This window comes from Mercenaria mercenaria, chromosome 11 (genome assembly GCF_021730395.1).
Source record: "Mercenaria mercenaria strain notata chromosome 11, MADL_Memer_1, whole genome shotgun sequence".
Classification (NCBI taxonomy): Eukaryota; Metazoa; Mollusca; class Bivalvia; order Venerida; family Veneridae; genus Mercenaria; species Mercenaria mercenaria.
Genome location: NC_069371.1, coordinates 66,006,144 through 66,026,091, shown reverse-complemented (window position 1 = coordinate 66,026,091; position 19,948 = coordinate 66,006,144). Strand labels below are relative to the sequence as shown.

At 34.0% G+C, this 19,948-nt stretch overlaps 1 long non-coding RNA gene across 2 annotated transcripts in view; it reads right to left on the bottom strand.

Moving 5' to 3' along the window:
- LOC128546625 (uncharacterized) overlaps window positions 1-19,948 on the bottom strand; it is a 118,347-nt gene that overhangs the window by 7,553 nt on the left and 90,846 nt on the right. Inside the window, exon 1 of one of the 2 annotated variants that reach the window (XR_008366110.1) lies at window positions 15,063-15,111. The exons of the other annotated variant lie outside the window; for it this stretch is intronic. This is a non-coding gene — a long non-coding RNA (uncharacterized LOC128546625). Of the gene's footprint in view, window positions 1-15,062; window positions 15,112-19,948 lie in introns of those variants that run through there. 2 annotated transcript variants of the gene reach the window in all.

The window sequence follows — 19,948 nt, the reverse complement described above, 5'->3', positions numbered from 1 at the left end:
ACTGAAGTGTACTAATTGTGGTATAGCTCATATTACTGTAGGAGTGGTTAGTACGCTAATAGTGCTAATGCAGCGGCAGCGGCAGAGGTAGATGTAGAGCAGGAACAGGAAAGTAGTAAAGGGGAGAGTAGAGATAGTAAGGAAAATAGAAATAGAGGTAGAGGTCGCGACCAAACTAGGAGAAGAGGTAGAGAAAGAAATAGAGATAGAGATAGGAGTAAGTCTAATAGGTCGGAGAGTTGAAATAGTATTATAGAACTCAGTGATGTTGTGGAGTTAGGGATGCTTAGTGTAAGTACATGTCCTACAAAACACGGTACTTGTAATGGTAGGGATGTAATCGCTATGCGAGATACAGGTTGTACATGTGCGATAATGAAACGGGACTTAGTAGAAGCAAGTCAGTTTGTAGAGAAAACCCGTAGATGTAAGTACATAGATGGGAGCGAACATAGGCTAGATGTAGCCAGAGTAAATATTGTTTGTCCATATTTCAAGGGTGCAGTAGAGGCGTTGGTTGTAGATAATCCTATCAATGATGTTATAATTGGTAATGTAGAGGGAGCTGTAGAACCTCAGTTTAGTAGCTTAGCGTCAGTAGTCGAAACTAGGGCGCACGCCAAAGTTAAGAAGCAAGTAAAGCTTAAAGTTCCGTCTCAGATTTTAGATATATCTAGAGAGGAATTCTTAGAAGAGCAACAGAAAGATAACACCACTTTAAATTTGTGTAGAAGGAAGGCTGGAGAAGGTACGATTAAGCAGTGTAGAGGTAAGGGTTCAGTTACGTTTGAGATTAGGAATAAGTTGTTATATAGAGAGTATATCGCCCAGAATGTAGAGAAAAGTTGACAGCTGGTTGTACCTGCAAGTCCAAGAGAAACTGTGCTGCAAGTTGCACATGATTCGCTACTGTCAGGTCATTTAGGAGTAAGGAAAACTAGTGATAGGGTATTAGGTGATTTTTACTGGCCATGAGTAATGGCAGAGGTTAGGAGGTACTTCAGTCATGTAGTATAGGTCAACGTACAATAGCTAAAGGTAAAGAAAGCAAAGTTCCGTTTGGAAAAATGCCTTTGATTGATACTCCGTTAAAGAGAGTTGCTGTCGACATTGTTGGTCCGATCGAACCTATGACTGATAGGAAAAACAGATATATTTTGACTATGGTAGATTATGCTACTAGATATCCGGAAGCCATAGCACTACCTAGTATTGAAACTGAGAGAATAGCAGAGGCATTAGTAGATATGTATAGTAGATTAGGTGTTCCAGAGGAAATGCTTACAGACTGTGAATCGCAGTTTACGTCAGACCTTATGGCAGAAGTTAGTAGATTATTGACATTAAGGCAGTTAACTACAGCACCGTATCACCCTATGTGTAACGGTTTAGTGGAGAAGTTTAACGGTAGTTTTAAGCAAATGTTGAAGCGTATGTGTAGTGAGAGACCTAGAGATTTGGATAGGTATTTGAATGCTATGTTGTTTGCTTACCATGAAGTTCCGCAAGAAAGTTTAGGTTTTCCCACTTTGAGTTACTTTACGGCAGAACAATAACTGTACTAAGAGATTTATGGGCTGGTAAGACGGAGAATGATGAGGTTAAAACCACTTACCAGTATGTTATGGATGTGCAAGAAAAGTTGGAGGATACGTGTAAGATAGCTCAGCAACAGTTAGCGAAAAGTAGTGCTAGATACAAGAAGTATTACAATAGGAAGGCTAGAGATAGGCGGTTTAAGGCAGGTAGTTAGGTACTTGTATTGTTACCTACGAAACAGTTTTTGTTACATTAGAAGGGTCCTTACGTAGTAGTAGAGGTAGTAAATAGACTAGATTACAGGATAGATGTAGACGGAAAGTTGAAAACTTTTCACGCAAACATGCCAAAACAGTACTGTGAAAGGAAGGATGAGAGTGAGTCGATACCAGATAAGGGTATATTAAGTAAGGTTGTAGCAGCTATTGTAGAGGAGGATCAGAGAGATTATGATAGATTAGATCCGAATGAAAGTAGTGTTGAGTTTTCGAGTAGAGCAGAAAAGGATATAGTTTTATGTCTTATAAAGCAGGGTACAGAAGCGTACAAAGATGTAAAGATAAATCCAGAGTTACCAGTAGAAGGTAAGCAGGAAGTAGTAGATTTGTTAAAAAACTTCTCAGATGTACTAACAGATATTTACTTTGTATATATATATATTTTATTGATATTTTTTAAGTTTATCCCAAATTTTGCCTCCATTGAAGTTCCACTCACAGATTTGACGAACAATGGTCAGCCAAATCTTGTAGAGTAGGGTGAAAGTCAAGAAAAGGCTTTCCAGACTTTGAAGGCTAGCTTAATGGGTCCACCTATTTTGAAGTTGCCAGATTTAGATAATACTTTTATACTGAGAGTAGATGCTTCAGATGTAGGTTTAGGCTTTGTATTGTTTCAGGAACGTGATGTAGTGAAATTACCTGTAGCGTATGCTAGTAGGAAATTGCTACCTAGGGAGCAAAATTACTCAGTGATAGAGAAAGAGTGTTTAGCGATAGTATGGGCAGTAGCTAAGTTTCACCGTTATTTGTTCGGTAAAGACTTTGTCTTAGAAACAGATCATCAGCCGCTCACTTATTTGAATAAAGGGAAACTTAGCAATTCCAGGTTGATGAGATCGGCATTGGCACTGCAGCCATACAGGATCAGTATTAGAGTAATTACTGGTAGACAAAATGTAGGTGCAAATTATTTGAGTAGAGTGTAGACAGTTGGCTATATCATATGGTGTACAGACAGTGACAGTGTGTTTTTGTTTTTACAGTATGTCATTTAAGAAAATTATAAATTTTCTTTTAAATTGGTGGGGGGGGGGGACGTGTGTCACAAACTGACATACGGTCCTCAATGTATCAGTAGTTTAAATACAGGTATTGCAACATCTTTTTGTAAATTTTTGAGTTATTGAGGTAAATATCAGATTTTATGCATAAAATACCTCTCATGTTTTCTGTATTTCATAACTTAAATTTCTATGTAAGTTTTACTAAATTCGGTTCAGTAATAAGAAAGCTGATATTTTATAAACTTCAGTATTTTATGTTTTTATCCCTAAAACCACCATAACGGGCCTTAAATTGTCCAATTCCAATCCGCGCCAAAGTAGTAAGATTTCCCGTCTAAATCGTGATTCCTGTGAAAATGTTAATAGTCTGAGTTCACGCATATGTCGTGAGTCCAATGAAATTAAGCATTTGGCGGGACATTACAAGTAGAGTACTAGATATGCCTAGCGCACACCATTTTCGACATTAGACGAATTTACATCAAATTGATTTTTCTTGGTAGAAATTTTGCTCGATCGAGGTAAGAAATTTATTTGTTAGATGTTTGTATAATTTTTTAATTACGATTCTATTTAGTAAATTTTTGTTCATTCTACAGAATTTTGTAACGTTTACTTTTCGGCATGAGATTTTGGCTAGTTTCGGTATGTCAGGATAATTTATTAAATTTTTCAGACTTTTGTAATTAATTTCAAAAGAGGAATCTAAAATGTTTTGTTTGTATAAGCTGTAAGATTTGTACTGCAATTTGTGTAACATGATAATTGTAAAGTACTTTGTCATAAACATATGTCAAACATTTCGTTGTTAATTATGGAACGCCGAAACTGCATTTCATTGTAATGTATAAATCTATGTGGCAAGTCTAGTACCGTGTATGTAATATGTTATTGTAATTTGAAATTGTGTTCCTGTCTATAGCATATACATACAATGTCCGTTTTGTTGATTGGGAATTGGTATTTTATTCATGCTAGCTTTTGTATAACGTTTATTTTATATTGCATTGTGTTAATTTGTAGTTGTAAATAATAGTTGCAGTTTATCATTTCAGTTTATCGTATCTATAATTTTTCATCATAAACTTTTCATAACTTTTCTATACTTTAACTTTAGACTTTTAAGTAATTAATGTAAGAAATAATAGAAGTAATAAGTGACGTATTTTAACTACGTGACGTATGAAATTAGTAGCACATAATCTTATATAAGTAGCACGTATTATTTATTGGAGCCTACGGAGGTATGGTATACCCAAAGGAGCAGTTTTATGCCCTGACTTGTGTTTTGCTATGGTGCTTACCATATGTTATATATTTTAGCTTCTTCCACCAGACGACTTTTACCTGGTGATGTCACGACCCGGAAGAACAATACCTGAGGTTATTTTATCTTCACTCGCCTGGATGTGATTTTCCCAGCGCAGAACTTTCGTCCCATGGTTGTGCCGTAACCCGCAACGACGATGACTCTTGCTATCAGCTGAAACAGGTCAGGGATGCAAACACCTACCATCACAGGGAGCCAAAATGGAGTCAACGTTTTCACGGTTTAGAGGGACTTTACTTAGATATGTTGTTTATTTTTGTTCAAAGTTAACGGAAACACCTGTGTCACGGAACTGGTAGTGTTAGGACTTTATTCCTGTTAAAAAGAGATACTGAGCTCAGTTTTTTCTTTTTCGTTTTTTGTTTTGTTTATTCTTTCTTACAATATGATTTGTTTTCACTTTTCAATTATTCATTGTAAATAATTATTTTCTGTAAAACAATTTGTAAAATAATGTAATGGGTGTTGATTTGTTCTGGTAGTTATTGTCCCCGGTACGTCCATCCTGTCACACGGGGACATAAATGATTAAGTCATGATATAGAAAATGATTATAAAAATGGGAGAAAATACGTTAGCCGTCCATTATGGGGAGTAAATACGTAAGCACCAATACACCATTAGATCAATATTTCAAGGCCTTTGGTTTGGATGTATACATTTCTCACTGTTTTGGCATTTTAGTTAAATTAATATTCATGTAACGGTTTCGTACATGATTACATGTAGTTGTATGGTGAGAAAATGTTGCAGTTTCTGAAAGCTAAGTGTGTAGAAAATCTTTACAATATTTCAGAACGCAATGTAATATTACCTATCTGACTACACAAATTTTCTCACACTGTGACGAGTGAAAGGCGTACATGTATTAACACAAAATATCTGTACTTCTATATGGCAATATAAATTAATTCTGATGTCTCAGTCTACTTTAGATTAGATCTGTTGTAAAACGTAGTATAGATAACGTTTTTATGGTGTATCTAACTTTTTTGGTTTGTATTATTTGCTTACTTTAAAGAAAAAATGATATTAATATTTTTCTTTCATTCTTCTTGATGCAGATCACCTACATCTAAGCATTAAAGACGGTTAACTGTAGTGAATAGGATAAGAATTAAAGAAGGTCGACAGCAATTCAGATGCTCTGTGCAAGAAAGACATCAGTAGATGGATATCTATCATGTGCAGCGTTTTGCCATGAAATTATCTATAAATACTTTACAAAGGAAGCAGCTTGGATCAAGTACAACACTTACGTTTCAACAAAATCTATGTATGTGAGGAAAAGACAGATATCGTCTGTAAGTTAAACATTTTTTTTTCGGTTGGAGAAACATGTACCATACATACTGCATCTGTTCCGATGTAAATACCGGTAGCTTAATGGTTTGTTAGTTTCAATGTATATACACATTATGCCAAAATATATACTGCAAACATGTACAAGCCGTAAATAATTATATTTCTTTATCCAGATAAGATTATTTGTATACTTTGTGTGATCAAACGCTTGTGTCCTTTCTGCTTTTTTCTATTTTTTCATAGAGAAGTCTATCTGTTGTCAAATGGACGAGTAGACTGGTTGAGCAGATAAAACCTTCAGACGTCAGTAAGAGCCAGGTGTTCTTACCACATTGGAGTAAGTGTTCACTGTGTTTGTTTGTGTTTTTATGTTATTTGCTTCTTTTTTTATTTCTGTAGGTTATTTTCTTATCATGTAACTGTAAATATGCCTGTTTTAGCTTTAAGTTAGTCAGTGTTTCTGTGCGCTTATCCACTATTTATTTAATTCTGATGTTTACTATTTTTATGTTTTATAAATTTGTTTTAATTATTTATTTAAATATTTCTTAAAAGTGTTATACGATGGTAAAATTCAACAACAACACATTATAGTTATATTAAAGTAGCTCTTAATATATTACTCAAAATATATATGTTTCAACATGCGTATAGCACTTCATTATGTTTTCCTTTTTAGCTTCTTTATCATTGTATCTCCGTTTTATGTATGTTTGTCGGAAAATAGCTCATGAGCTAATGTTAACTTGTTATGTTGTACGCGGCGTTAAATAAAGTTCTTTGTATCTTGTACATTTATCTTGTATCTAAAACGAAAATGTATCTTGGACAGTATTAAAGAATTATTATTGATGTAATGTATACCAGTAGTTTTGAGAAAACGGATTTTTTTAATGATGTTAGATATTTTTGCTGTCACAAAACTAGAAATTTGATATGAAAACTGTTTTTGTATATGTGTATATTGCACTTAAGCTATAAGTTAAAATTTTCTCAAAATTACACTTCAGCTATAAGAAAAAGACTTTTCTTTACACATTTCAAGAATAGAGATATTGCAATTTGCATTTTGTCACAGCTTATTTCTAATTTTAAAAGTACGATATATTTTGAAGATTTAGAGACAAAACAGCAATATCAGTTGAAAATGACGATGACGATTATTGTTTGTCGCATATCAAAAGAATGTTTTGTAGAATAAATAAATTTACTTTTGACGAAAATCCTACAACTATACTATTTGATTATTCAGGGCTGCAATTATTGTCAAATATTTAGGCCTTACGCACTTAGCTTGGCACATTGACCTGTTGTTTACTTAATAATTCTCTGCTATGTGTTTTCAGGAAACAGTTTGATCTGAAATTTTTGATAAGAATCTCTTCATAGACTGGCACTTGCTTTCACAACACGGGCTCTAACATCTTAAGTGTAAATGTAATTAACCATGTATATCCTATATTCACAAGACCACGGCAGTGTTTTTGCTTGACGTTTCATTTTAGCTTCGGGCCCCAGATGAGTAACCCCATTTATTTTGTCCATTCATCTGGCTTCCTGGGGGTCGGAGAGCCATCCCTAGTTGGCCTTACAAGAAGTAACATTTATATGCATAATAACATCTTACATTTTTAGTTTATCTTAATGTTTTTCATGTATATACCTTTTAGACTTAAAAATACAGTAAAAGGGTATTTTTTACCAGTTTAATATGTACATTTTTATATATCACAGAATTTAAAAGTAGGCAACTTCATTATTTAGCGACCTGAAACTATGGGATTTTTATAGTTCTAGATATGAAAAATAAACATAGAACTGTACAGAGAAAAAATGTATTTACAAGCATTATTTAAACCCAGAACAAACCCAGAAAAATTAAGTTTTGTGTCATATATCTTACAATGGACCTATCTCTGTCAATCTCATTGGAATTAATTCATTTATGAATTTTCAAAGCCTAACTATTTTTACACTCTCTATAGTCCGTAAAAGTTTTATCTTTCTTTTTTGTTAGGTTCTAAAATCACAATGTCCACTTTACTGTCATATATTATTTATTCTAAAAGTTGGATAACATTCTTTGACTTTCTTGCAAAGGTGTTACTTTACTGCAGTCATAAAATAAGTGAATTAGAGTTTTTTCGTTACCTGACGAAATGTACATAAATTGTTTTCTTAATGTACATTTTGAACAAAAGTTAAATGGTTGTTAGAATTCTGTGTGATATTCTTCTTTGCAGCCACTGTATGTATGTATCTTTAGAACATTTAAAAACAACTCTAAATTTTTTTCGAGTCAATATTGCAATGTTCATACAATCTCACCCATTTATCTTTACTTCTAGGGATCACTTTATTATCTATCAATGTGTTGTAAATAAACTTATTCACGTCTCTTCTAGTTAACAAAGGATTTGCCTTACAATTTATGCATGGAATATGAAATGACTTCATATAAATGATCAGTAGCAAGCCTAATTGCTATTTACAGTAAAATGAATTTTCACTTGAGATATGGTCATTTAATTTTATACATGAATTCTGCATATCCGATTCTTTTTCCTGAAAAAAATGTTTAAACGCATAGAGATTCTTTTTATGACAAAACGTGTGTTTTAATACCAATGTCGGCAAAGAGTTTAAGATGAGATTTTGTGATCGCCTTGGGTCTGTCGTCGGTGTGCTTCTTCAACAGTCTTACTTTTTCACACACAGGAGGTCACAATCTCAGCAAAATTTTTAAGAAAATTGCTCAGAATGTGTGCCTCGATAAAACAGCAACCATTTAGCACTAGGGCATCTAGGGACAAAGATAATGCCATTAGATTATAGTAAAACATTGTTAACACTCGAGGACGCATTTTAACCTGATTTTTATGAAACGTGTCATATTGTTTATCTCTTATATATTTCATCTTTGAAACTAGTTTGTCAGGGATAAAAGCTAGGTCAAAAGGTCAGATCATAAATACACCTTATTGATACTTTAGAATCCTCATGTTCTATTGTACCTAGTCTTCAGTAAATTTAGCTAGAATATTTGACCTTGTTTATGTCTGAGACTGGCTTATCCGTGTCTTAGATGAAAAATAAGTCAATAGATCAAAGGATAGAAAATACTTTGTTAAAACACTTGACCTAATTTCTATGAAATGTATTTGAAATAATATATATCAGGTATGGTTTTGTTTGCAGCTAATCAAAAGTTTTATTTCAGAAGCAACTAAATTTATTAGTTTAAGACCGACTGAAATAACTAAGTAAGATAATAGTAAATAACAAACAAGCAATTCCATATTTCTTGGGGGCAAAAAAGTAGCAGAGTAATAGGTGTTAAGAACACCTGATGAAATTGTTATAAAACACTGGACTTAAGGAGCATGAACTAATGAAAAAATAATCCACCTGCATAAAATTTGAGGTCGAATGACCTATTTGGATTATGGTTAACAATAAATGGACTCTGACCTTTCTCATGTAAAAACATATAAAAATCTTAACGAGCTTTGATTGGAAAAATGGGTTATATCTCACCGAAGGAGGTGGAAGGAGCTACCTGTCAAGATATGCAAATTAGATAAGTGACCAGTGCTTAATAATATTGAATTCTAAGTGCCTATAAAATGCATGTGTTTCGAAAAAACAGTACTGTTAGCTCAAACATTAACCAACAAGTTAAATGAGAAGAAAGAGAAAAGAGACGCCAGAGAGAAAAACTGAAATGAAATAACATATCATATTAAATTTTGAAAATTAAAAAAAAAACCTTAATTTAGTGATATTTGCAATTGAATTATATATCAATGCATGTATTTCTGAACAAAATTATTACTCTACATTAAAAGTTCAGTGGCGTTAAGTAAATAAAATCATTTTTAAACAAACATATATTTTGGTGAGGCTAGAAGATGGTTATTTAAGTTCAAAGGTAAATATTTCTGATTTATATTATATAAGTTTCTTGCATTTCTTTTGGTCAATAGACGTCACACGTGGAGACAGGATATATTCCATATCCTGCATGTACATTTCAGATATGAATTTTGATTAAAACAAAATGCTGCAGAACCGCTGGCGTAATTGAATCAAGTCAGATTATCAAAAAGGTCCAGCGATAGTAAATTTAGTGTTTTCTTGCCATTTTCATTCTACTTTAAGTTCAGGCTCATCAAGTTTGACAAAAGATAGCCGTAAAAGCGAAATAACTCTGTATTGGAGACACGTACGCTGAAATATTGTTTTAAGTTAAATCATCGTAACATAAATGAATTGACATATTGGTTACTCAGTAAATTGTTGTATGATTATTTAATCTACGTGCAAGATAAATGATTTAACAGGAAACGGGACGTAAGCCGAAGTATCAAGACATTTGTGACATCGTGAAATCTGATGATTTTCGAAGGATGGAATAAGAAGCTTTTTGGTGTGTCGATCTAAACCAGTTCATAACCTGTGTGGATGTGTGTATTTGTGCGTGAGTAAAATGATCATTGTCGTTCAGATGCGTATTGTTATATCACCGGGTCTGCGGCCTCGTGATAAATTCTTTGCATCTAAACTCCAAACAGTGATTTTATTCAACGCCAAAATCACTGTTTGGGATATATTATTTCTTAGATAACACTTTAATGTATTCAAAATGTTATTAAATAAAATAGTGCAAATCTATTTCGATCAGATTCATGTAATGTTAAATAAATGTTAACTGTTATTTGGACTTCGTAATTTAATATAACAAAAGGCCATTTCTTCACAAATGAGGTATATAACAGACTGTTGAATTTTAATTTACCAACCTTTAGCTTGGCATTGATAAGAAGGTAAATGCCTCAAAAATAAAACCAAACAACAATGTGAATAAAGATGAATCATTTTCGATACTCAGGAAGCCACAACCTCAGCGACGTTTTTCCTACAATTGCAAATATCTATTGACATCGAACCCATATTTAACTCGTCTTCATATCATTCCTCGTGTTACCTTGTACCGCTCCTGTGTGGTATATTATCAACCCATGAATTATGATCAATAAATAACTGCAATTATGCTATTTATACCACCGAATTTTATTGAGTTCCACTGAAAACGAAACAATCTATATTCTACGAAAACGGATATAATTGCGTAATACTGTCATGGAGACGATATAAATAAACATGAAAAGTTATTCGTTTCTCCTTTAAGTTAGCTGTTTGTAGAGACCGCTAAATATTTACATTATAAAAATATAAATTCATCGTAATCGTAAAGGGTTAAATAGTTATATTGATTTTCTTTTTTCATTTTTACAACTTAACTACTGGTGGACAATGGTTCTTTTTCAAAAAGATTGGATTTACAATTTTCTCGTTATATTAAGTTTCGCATGTGAAGGTTTACACATTACTTACGATATTAAAACAGAACAATGAAAATACAGTAAAATAACCGGACAGATGTAGCCGGGCAGATTAAGTCATTTATTCGGGAAAATATTGCATTTGGTGATGCAAGCATTAAATTTGGCATGTGTACTCGTCTGAACCTCCATCCTTCAAAAAGTCTGTTAGCCACTTAAAACTTCAATATGGCGGCCATGTTTCAAGATGGTCGCCACAGAAAGTTGATTTTTGACATGAACAGACCTAAACCGAGCTCTTTCTTGTCAATTTTGAGAAAAAAATATCTTTTAAGATGTTTTGCGTGTGCAAAATCTATTTTTGAGACACAAAAGACTGGTTTCAAAATCCAATATGGCGTCTTTTTTTCAAGACGGCCGCCGTTTCATGTAAAAAGCACTAATTAACCATTCTGACGTTCCCAGTTCAATAAATTTTAATGTTATGTACAAATAATTTATTTAGTGTGTTGAAGGACAGTTTTGTCTCGCCTGCGACTTTAAAAAATGATGCCAACGTTAAGGTTGTATGTCAAGTTTTTTTGTTTTGTTTTTTCTCAGAAACTACTCTGTTTATTGGATTGAAACTTCACACACGACTTTGTAATCATTAGGCGCTGTACAAAACAAGTTCTATAACCCTGACGTACATTTTAACAAAATTATCCCTCTTTTAAACTTCAAAAATGTTTCAACGTATAGTCTTCGTATTAAAGTTTTTTTCCCCAGAAACTACTGTTTTAATTGGGTTGAAACTTCACACATGCCTTCATAGTCATCAGGCACTGTACAAAGCCAAGTTCCATATTCTGACATGAATTTTAACAAAGTTATCCCCCTTTTAAAATTGAAAATTGTAACGATAAGTTTTTGTGTCTCTACATGGAATATATTTTGATTATGTCCCTTTATGGCCGTCACTGATTGATTGGAACTTGTAGTCAAACTTTATATAAGGCAGACATATTTAAGATAAAAGTGTATGTAGCAATCCATGTAGACACATCAATTTTGATAAACAAAAGATCTACTTTGTGTCATAGTTGAAACAATGCAGATCTACTGTACTTGTTTCCTCTGAAAGGCATGTCTCAAGACTTTATATTTTGGCCAAATAGTTGTCACATTTGCAGCTGTATAGATCTGTACACGGGAGTCCAAAACGACTGCATTTACACCTACCACAACTTTCTGTTTTACATGCACATTTGGTCAGTTCTTTACAGCTATTTGCAACTGGTGGATTGTTGTCCAGTGTATCTGCTAAAGGTCAACAGATGTTATTGCCCCAACTCAAGCAGCCTTTGCCGACCACACAAAGCCTGCTACATACCAAGCTGGTTGCATATGGGGACAGGTACTGTTTTGCCAGATGGAAGTCGAGAATCCTGCTGAATGGGGATGGAAGAAACATGGTGACGTTTAGCAGACACTGCTAATAACTATAGCACAGCAAAGATGATACTAAAAATTATGATAGTTTTCATTTTTACACAGGTTAACACTTGATTAGTGCTTTCCTTTAACTGTTCTTGTATTTGGCATATTTCCCTACCTGCATCTTTAACGCACAACTTATTTTCCCAACCAATGTCTCCACTTATTGCCATTTATGGGAAATAATATCAACTAAAAAACCCAAAGTTTTAGCATTAATAAGAATACCTTCTATTTCTATTTTAAGTTCTCTGTATCCTATGGCGGCTTTATGACGCGTCATGTCGTATTTGCGTGCGCGCGGCTATTGTAGTATTTCGTTATGTCGTCCAGGCGCCAACGTCAAAACGCCATAATGAAATTTTGAAAGTTTTGTGTGTCTTTTTAGCGCGCGTGCCAACGCGACAAAACGAAAGTTACAACGCGACATAACAAAATATTGAACGTTATAATATATTAATCAATATGTATTTTATCATTTACCAGTCGAAAGTGACCTTGGCCTTTGACCTACTGAACTTATTATCAATTGGGGTCATCTGCTGGCCATGATTCACCTCCCTATTATGTTTCGTTATCCTAGACCCAAGCATTCTTTAGTTAACGTGTGGAAACGATTAAATTGTTCCGGGTCACTGTGACTTTGACCTACTGACATCAAAATCTATAGAGGTCATAGAGGTCATTTGCTGGTCATGATCAACCTCTCTATGAAGTTTTTTTATCCTAAGCCAAAGCGTTCTCAAACTATCGTCCGGAAACGGTTAAACGGTTCCGGGTCACTCAGAACTTGACCTTTGACATACTTATTTTAAAATCAATAGGAGTCATAATCTAATTATGTCTAACCACTCTATCAACTTTCATGATCCTAGGCCCAAGCTCTCTTGAATTATCATTCGGAAACCGTTTCACTGTAACTGACCTTGACCATTGACCTACTGACCTAAAACAAAAAGGGACATCTGCCGGTCACGACCAACCTACCTATCAACTTTCATGACCCTAGGCACAAGGTTTCTTGAGTTATCAACCAGAAACCGAATGGTCTACTGACCGACCGACCAACATACTTACCGACGGACTGACATCTGCAAAACATTATACCCCACCTTCTTCGAAGGGGGGCATGAAAAAATGGACAATAATCACGTACAGAACTGTCTTACATAGCTAGACCACTATCAGAAAAACAAATATTTACCTACTTTTAAAGAATATTTCTTAAACTGATATAAAAGTGAGGAGAAAAGAATGGGTTCTGTGCAGTTTCTTCTGAGAGACATTTGCTTACTGCAAAATCACACCAAGACTTGCTGTGACTGAAAATACTAAGGTACTAAGACTGAGTTTAACTTTACCAAATAAAATATTCTTCCACATTTTTTTCTACCAAAAGGAAAAATACATATCAACATTTACAGTGACTTTTTTAAAGTTTTAGTGTTCAATAATCTATCCGTCGTTATGCAAATAGACCAGATGCATTACGTGCTAGTTTGTTGAGTGCTGTTAGGGCTGATATTTGAACCTAAGTTGTCTTAACGAAAAGATTTGAAGATGATTAGGGAAAAAAATTACTTCATATTTTACAACACTTTTTTACGTAACACTTATCATGCTTATAAGCTTCAACTTCTGACGCGAATAATACATACAGACGGATTTTGATAAAAAGTAAACACTTTCAATTCATGACTATAATATTTCAAATTTTAGTATCAGGGCTAGTGTACAAATAATACTATACAATTATTGCCTTTTAGTGAGGTCGATATGTGGATTTACCGACCTGATAAAAGTGATATCGACCGAGGGCGTAGCCCGAGGTTGATATCGGTTTTATCAGGTCGATAAATCCAAATATCGACAGAACTTAAAAGGCAACAATTGTTTTATTATTAAATCCAGTCTACTCATAAGTATTAACATTAAATACAAGTATCTCCAGCCTTTGGCCTTTTTTCATGCTTAATGGTGTACAACGTCGCATTGCTCTGACGTCAAACCGTGATGACGTCACAGCTGGATGTCAATACGTGTTTATGGGTCCGCCTTCGAGTCAATACGAGGTTTTATCATTGATCATGTGGCTACATCTAGAGCAATTTTTTTTGTGTTGGATTTAACGTCGCACCGACACATGATAGGTCATATGGCGACTTTCCAGCTTAAATGGTGGAGGAAGACCCCAGGTGCCCCTCCGTGCATTATTTCATCACGAGCGGGCACCTGGGTAGAACCATCGACCTTCCGTAAGCCAGCTTGTTGGCTTCCTCGCATGAAGAATTCAACGCCCCGAGTGAGGCTCAAACCCACATCGATGAGGGGCAAGTGATTTGAAGTCAGCGACCTTAACCACTCGGCCACGGAGGCCCCACATGTAGGCCAAGAGAAAGGACTATAAATATAGATTACATAATAATAAGTTATAAAAAATGCGCCTCAAGATGTAGCATATTGAATAAACGGTCACGTTTGTTTAATCGGTATGACTTCCACCGCAGACAAACTTTGTGAAAATAAAATAAATCACAAGCGCTAAGGTTCTCTTTTTATTTTGGAAACTCATACATGTACTGAAATTAAAATGCTATCCGAAATGTTTGAATGTTGGCTTTGGAATAAATCTTTTTACTATTTTAATCCATTTGTGTCTATTATAATTTTTAGGTTATTACTGAATCGTACAAAACTTTCCCAGGAAAGATTTGGTTCCAAAGAAACCCATAAACCTTACATTGCTAAACATAAAATATAAATATAAATTGATAAAACTTACCACGTATAAAAGAAAATCCAGACAAGGTAAACACAGGATTACAAGTAGAATTGTGCGCATTATATAAATATGTTATTGGTTATGTTTAAAAGACAGTTTTATTTTCTTTTGTCAATAAAGTTTTACTTCACAAAGAAAGGCTTTTCATGAACTAAATATCGATAAACGTCCATAATCTAGAAACGAAAATATATGATAAAAGGGACGATTTTAATTTTGAAATTGTCAACTTCATCATTCTTGATGGAGATGTCCCTCGAGCAACATAATGCGGTGTCTATATTTCACAACTTATTCGTTTTGCAAGGGCATGCTCATAGATAGAGAATTACAATAATAGTAGTCTTCATATCATCAAGAAATTATTACAATAGGGTTATCGTTGTCATAAGCTACGGATAGCTTTCAGTAAATTTTACTACAGATCGTCCAAACTGTTAGAACAATATAATACTAACATAAAAACACTTTTAAAACTTGGACTTACACACCCGGAATACTATGGAGATGTAGTTTATAAAATTCAGAAAATTAAACATAGTCCTTTTTTTAATCAGATATTTGTAAAAATGTGTTAAAAAGTTTATCAATGAGGACACGATCTACGAAAAACATGAAGCACAGTGCATGTTTAGTGATTGACCCCTCTACAGTTTATCGCTACGCTTTCCTATTTGATGGTGCGTTGACTACAAGTGATACAAGTCACCTCACAAATGTTTTAAATTGCATTTGTTATATGGAAATATTTAGAGAAATATCAAATCTCGACGTGTCAATCATTCATTTATAAGATGTTCAACGTTTAAAAGAAGTTTTATCTAATACAGTGAGTGATTAAAAATTTCTGTTGATTTCAGATCTGTCTAATGCATGTTTTGGTATCATATACAGGCCTCCTGCAGCAGTTGCAGCAGTTGTTATTCATATAATAATAGCACCAGGTAAAATTACCTTCCCAGATGTTACTGTTTCATACAGGTTTATCATCAAAGCAAATAATCAACAAAAGTTTTTACCACTATTACAATTATTTTGATATCATTATATGATTCAGACACATCAGTAAATGAATTTAAGTAAAGTTCGATAGATTTGTCAGATATAATAATGAATCAAATTTTGCGGTTAAAGACTGGGTATTGTATTAACTTGATAATTCATGTAATCACATACCCTTGTATCGTAATATATGAACACAGTATCTACAATACTGCAAAACAATATCAGATGAAACTGCCAAATAACGTAATGAACAACGCAATGTACTAGTAAATTTCATTACATGGTAGACAGGACTTACTGTATACCTCTATCTTGTATGACTAAATATGCAAAACGTCCCTTGAATTCTTTATTTTATCAAAAACCATCACCCAATTAGCCTTCAAGTTTTATTTGTGGAATTTCGTTTTTACTTTTATTTTTTATTGTCGAAAATAAAGATAATATAATTGTGCGTATATTAGTTTGCCGAGAAACATCCCAGAAGCCACCAATTACATTTCTATTCATAGACTTTCCTCTTGGGAGGTTCCACAGACCCACACAAGAGGAAGATGATTCCCCTTTTCACACCCTAACTTCAGAATTTGTTGTGTATGGTACGCGAATTGCACAATAAATCCCAGAACCTAAGTTCTCAAATGAAACCCAAGAATGACCAGTAGCACTAGCTAATGATTCTTTCATTTCTATTTTTGCCACTAAAGAAATATAATTCCTATATCTTCTTATTTATTACCAAATAGTACTTACTGTATAAAGAATTAGAATAACCGATTTTTATAATCATATCCAATTATTTGGACCTATCATACATGTAAATGTACAGGCTCTGACGATCATATATTTCAGGTAATGGAATGAATATGTATTTTGAAATTAACAAACATTTTATCATCACTCAATAACGTTTATAAGTTTAAAAAAATTATATGTTGTTATTTCACGTGATTTCTATAGAAACCAGGACGTGATGATATAGGAATTTACATCTTTAAAAATGTTTGTAAGTACTTCTAAATATCAGAAATCGTTAATTATATATTAATAATAACTATATTATTGTGGTAGATGGAAATTCCAACATGACGTATATTGTGCGAAGAATATTTCCTCAAGCCGATAACCGATATCGATCAGATTTTCTATATAGAAATAAAAGGCACACGTGCACATTTTACTTAATATAGAATACACTAAAATCAGAATCCTTAGGTGCAAAGGGTTATACATATTAAATGTTTCATTCATCACGTGCTTTTCTGTAAAAATAGATTTTATCTTTAATTTTGATAGGCCCAGGCCATGCTTCATAATGCCATCATTCCGTCTTCTTGCTCCTTCTATTTTTATATTAAATGTCTTAGGCCTTGCCTTTTCCAAACCTATCAGTTACCTGCCAGACTCACTTAAAAGCTGCGTTAAGACTCTTTGCTGATGTTACTGTAACAGTAGTTTAGCTCACTATAAAAATCATTCAAGAGGACCTCCATAAATTAAACTTTGGAAAAAGACCTGGTCAATGGAGTTTAATTCTGATAATGCGAAGTAATTATGACATCTACATCATTTGTCTGAATACAAACGAGCAAGTAAGATCTTAAGAGATATATGTCATTATGATAAAATTTATCAACAGATTTCTTTTGAAGAGTATAGAACGCAATAAACTATATAATAGCACATTCCGTATGCATGAGTACGTTCAAGAAATGTAACAAATTTCAACACCCCTTATGCTTATATCACCTGCTGAAGCAAACCTCTGTTAAAAATTTAAAACTATTCAATGGACTCCATGAGCTGACAGAACAATGAATAATAACAAACATGTGTCCAGTTATGGAGTACCGTATTATGACAGCCACTTGACACGTAAATGATGTTGTGTATAAACACATGAAGTTGAAATCCGGGAATCGAACACGGCCGCTGGTGGTGTTATCCGAGCTGCTTAATACTGTGTCGCTGACTTCCTTGATTTTATAATTCAAAACATTATTATAACGGGTCTACTACCTTAATTAAGATGGTTTGTTGATATCCGGACAAAAGAGAGTTTTATCCGTTTGCCCCGAAGAAAAAAAGAAGTGACATCTTAAAAAAAGTGTCGGATGTCGGACAGTTTTATCTCCTACGTACGTGACGTTTAAAATAATTTCAAGGGACTAAAAATGTACAGATTTACTATGACAATTAATATCACACTTGAAACGGTACAACCAAAAAAGTATCTGGCAGAATTCTATATGAGATGGAAATTATCTTTGACTGCAATTACATTTAATACGATCTGAAAAGTTTTTGGTTGCCAAAGCATAGCAACTCAGCTACTCTTGGACTCAATGTTATTATATGCACTGGTCTTTTTATCTCTCTCTCTCTACCGAAGATTAAAATATTAGAATATTTGAAATTGACATCCAGATATATTAGTATCTGCAAATAATAAAGATGCTTAAAGATCCAACAAGTACATTTCAATTTGATGCAAAATATAGAAAAGTAGAAAACGGGAGGAAAGGGTAGGGGTAGAAAGAGTGTGTGCGTGGGGGTGGGGGGTGGGTTGAAGGGGAAAGTGGAACAAGAATGAATATTCAAAGGGGGATGCTACGTTTCACAATCACAGTTACTCTACAACGCAAACACAGCAGCGCAGACACTCAGGTACAAAAGACACATACACACGCGTGCGCGCACACACACAAATAACTTACATAGATAAACAAACAGACAAGTAAGATATAACAACAATGTAGGGCCCCGCCCAAGACACACAGACGCAAAAGCACACACACGCACGGTGGGATGCAAAAGCAATGGAGCGCAGATGGGAGTGGCGATATGGGGAAGAGGAGACAAAGGAAAGAAACGCTAACAACAAACAAGACAACATACGTAACACAAAATACAAGACGGACAGATAATAAGTTACAAATAGAGGCACCGCCTTGGAACGGTCAGTCACCTATATAAAGAAAACTTGGGGTTTAAACGCGTATAGGACATGCCAGGAGGATTCTATGTTGCATTCTGAGCGACCTATAGGCAATCTAAATGGCAAGTCGAGTGCAAGCTATTGCAATATTGACAGTGACTCTTTCTCGATGAAAGGGATATCATGTTTCTATAGTACATGTATATACGTTCCGACATGAATTTAAGTTAGTAGTCTTTATAAGACAAAATTACTGAGACTGCCTAATAGTATCCTTTCAAAAATAACTTACTCTACAGAAATGTGCTTTTCAATATCAAATATAGTCCGAAAGTAAATATGGGATATGCCTTGATTTACTTGCCTTTGGACAAATACAGCAATAAATAGAGAATATTAGGTTACGGTCTAATAAATGTATATTTATCAGGTGATGTCGGAGAAGATATAAAAGTCTAGACTCTAGTAACCTAATATTCTATTTATCCTACCTTTTGATATAAAATCATTTTTCAAATACTGCATTGCAGTAGGTCTTTAAAATCCAAAATATTATAAAATAAAAGCGGAAAAATAAAAGGCTAACTTTGTGTTTTGTACCCGACCTCTCTGTACTTCTGAATGTGAACGAATAATTTTACTTTGCTGCCAAGTGAAGTTTAATCCGAAGTCCAGTTGCAAGTCCCATACCCATTCCCCTCAAAGAAACAATAGACGCGACTTAAATTTACACAAGCCATAACGCTGCTTGACATTAAACATATGCAACCGTTTCCTCTATGATTTTATTCAATAACATTCTATTCCATAAACAATATTCCTTGATTTGAGTGAACAAAGCTAAAATCCTGAACAAACGCTATAGATCAGTCATTTCCCGTTTCTCCGAGCGTTTCCGTTAGAAAACATTTTTCCTGAAAAATGCAAATACGGTATGCATACG